The sequence below is a fragment of the Colossoma macropomum genome, unplaced genomic scaffold, assembly GCF_904425465.1.
Source record: "Colossoma macropomum unplaced genomic scaffold, Colossoma_macropomum, whole genome shotgun sequence".
In the NCBI taxonomy this organism is placed as follows: domain Eukaryota; kingdom Metazoa; phylum Chordata; class Actinopteri; order Characiformes; family Serrasalmidae; genus Colossoma; species Colossoma macropomum.
In genome coordinates, this window is record NW_023494802.1 from 11,299,819 (window position 1) to 11,303,241 (window position 3,423).

A 3,423-nucleotide genomic window follows, 5' to 3' on the forward strand; every position below is an offset into this window, starting at 1 on the left:
TTACTATCCAAATATATCCTTTTTATTGTTGATGATGATAAAATAATGGTCAATCTGATAAAATAAGTTTCCTTTGGAGACTATTTTGCCTTGGGACATCTACCCCTTCAACATGAATGAATGAAAATAAATTGATTGAAATACATTTTAAACCAAAACTATTGTAAAACAATGTCTCAGACATCAGACAGTGTAGTCATAAGTGTTTTATGTAACAGCTTCCTGTAGGGAGCTTTAAGAGGTCACTTATAGTTACCTGTCATTTCTAAAACACATATTGTAAAGTCATTTTTTTTGTACTTATTTTCATCTTATGCAGCTAGGTGCAATTATATTTCTTCAAAAGTAAACGTTTCCTAGTTTGAGCGAAATATTTTGACAGATGAAAATGATAAAGAATCTGTATATCGGCTGTTTTCAAGAAACTTCCATCAGTGTTATGATTGTACACAGAGACAGTTGGAGCTACAGTAGCAGGACTGACTGTACTAGCACTATGCAAACACAGAGGCAGGATATGGGGAGAGCTGTGTGTTTGTGTGAAGGCCTGCGGTGTGTGGGTGGGATTTAGTCAACGATGGGCGGGTCAGACGTTTGGGTATGAGGACAGGGTTTAGGGTTGGCAAAGTTGGGGCCAGTTGGTCTCCATCTCTGCTGCATATCTAAGCCTGTAGTTGCCTGCCCAAGCTGTAAAGTCATTACTGTCCCTCAAATCAGCACAAGACAGCACGCTGCAGGGCTACTGTCAAACAGACAGGCTCTGAGGTGTGGTGCTTAACCCCCTCCTCTCCCCCCTACTCAACAGACATTACAGGTAGGCAGGGGTTAATGCACTCACAATACCCCCATATCTCAATAAAACAGCCCCCGTTTTCACTGTCCCTAGCTGTGGGCATTAGAGGTTGTTTTTAATGCTGACAAAAAGGGGGCAATAGCCTTTTAAAGATGGTACAAAGGGGGGGGGGTCCTTTGAAAAATTGAAAGGTTACAGTCGTATCCAAAAGTTTAGGCACCCCTTGTTAAATAACATTGATTTTCTAAGTGAAAATAAGTTCTACACTCTTAAAGAGGGTTCTAAAGGGTACTAAAAGGGTTCTTTATTAAAGAAAATGGTTTTATATAAAACCATGAACACTCAAAGAACCCTTTGCATGATGAAAGGTTCTTTGCATCATAAAAGGGTTCTTAAGAATGTGCTGTAGATGGTTCTTTATTGAACCTTTGTGAAAAAAGGGTCAAGCTTGTAACAACAGAAGAACCCTTTTCAAAAAGGTTCTATATAGAACCATCTACAGCACATTCTCCATCAATCTGAAGAACACTATCATGATACAAAGAACCATTTAATCATGCAGAAGGGTTCTTTGAGTGTTCATGGTTCTATATAGAAAATTTTCTTTACTACAGAACCTTTGAAGAACCATCTTAAGTGTGTACAGAGAACTCACTTCTGCACATTTAATTGCACAATTAGTTTATATGTTGAATTTAACATATTGCACAAAATGTGGTCTGTGTAAAAGTTAATGCACACTTTTAATTGCATGCTTTATTTATTTTATTCTTTTAAATTCTGTAAATAAACTGAAATTGTGCAATTAAAATTCTGCAGAATATGCAGAAAAACATCCATATTTCCATCCATCAATTTGTTCATCTGTAGAGGATGTATTAACTTATTTTCTATTAGACTGTTCCTCGAAGGAACCCTTTTAGTTGTTTTAGTGAAAAAGTTCGACAGATACTAGTTTTAATGAAACACCATGTAGGGGTATAAAAATTCACAAAATTCAATAAATACTTCAGATCAAAACCAAATTCTTGCACCTTGATTAAATTCCCTTTTGATGCAGCAAAAATGGTGGCTTATATAAGTGGCTTGAATAGTGGTCTATTTCCAGTTTAATGATTATAAAAGTGCAATATTTGAAACTTTAGAATGACTAGTAACTTCCGCAAGGCACCAACACAGTGTAGGCCACATGTTGGTCCTATCAGACGCACTGTCCACATCAACATGCGTGTGTGTGAAAGCGTATGAGCTCACAGGTGTACGTGCCGCCTAGCTGAGGTCATGGAGGGTAAAGTGAGAGTGCTCAGCTGTCTGCGTGGATCAGTCAGAGAGAAAACACTGCTGGGAGGAACTGATACTGGAAAGAGCTGAAGAGTCCTGCAGATGTACATCCAGTTCCACTCACTCTTTACTGCAATCTCTTCACACAGTTCATTAAGCAATGTGCTCCTTCAATCTAATGTCTTTGACCTGATACTTGCACATATAAGCTTAATCTCATTTGTAGGCTGTGTAATTTGCCTGTTTTTTTCCTCTAAAAACGTTCATGTAGCAACTTAACAAAGCTCTATTCTAAGAATATTGGGACAGTACGTTAAATGCAAAGAAAAAATACAGGAAGCAGTGATTTGTAAATCCACTTTGACCTGTATTTACACAAAAACAGAACAGATATTTAATCTTTTACCTTGTCGATTTGGAAATTGAAGCCTGTGAACCGTTCTAAAAAAGGTTGGGACAGGGACAATTTAGGACTAGAAACACTGCAAAATGAAAAAAAAAAAAATACACACATCTTAAAACAGGTGATGCAACATATAAAAGAAGCATCCAGCAAAGGCCTCATCCTTTATGAGCAATGATGGGTCAAGACCTGTCACTTGCTTGCTTTTGTGATGGATACACCACATGGGCTTGTAAATACTGTGACAAACAGTCAATAAACTCAGTTCACCATTACATCTACAAATAAAAGTTAAGAATATGACCAGTGGAAGCCATATATCCTCAATGTGTGGAATGGAAAAGCAGTCTGATGAGTCAATGTTTCAAATTTTTTATGGAAATAATGGACGTTTAGTTCTCTGGGCCAAAGAAGAAAAAGACCATCTAAACTGTTACCAGCATAAAGTTCAAAAGCCTTGGTCCATGGAATAGGAATGAATTGCAACCCATGGCTTGGGTAATTTGCACATCTGTGCATCTATTACTGCTAAAGATAGAACAGCATATGCTGCTTTCTAGATGATATCTTTTTCAGGGACACCCACACTTATTTCAACATGACAACTGCAGCCACATCCTGCATGTTACAACAGCATGGCTGCATAGAGAGTGTGAGTGCTAGACTGGCCAGCTATACACAGTGGAAAACATGCTCCTGTTCTTTTTTGGATTGATGGTTTGATTGCTACAACACAAATTTGAAATGAACATGTGTTTACAGAAGTTATCAAGGCAAAACAATCAAACACTGGTTTCAATTAAATACAGGTCAAATAATTTACTAATCACTTCTTTCTGTTTTCATTAGCAGGTCACATTCTGCCTCAACTTATTTGAAATTAAGGTGTGTAAATCAACATTTCTGAACCCTTAATCTCATTTCTTCAAATAGGCTCCAGCTCGCA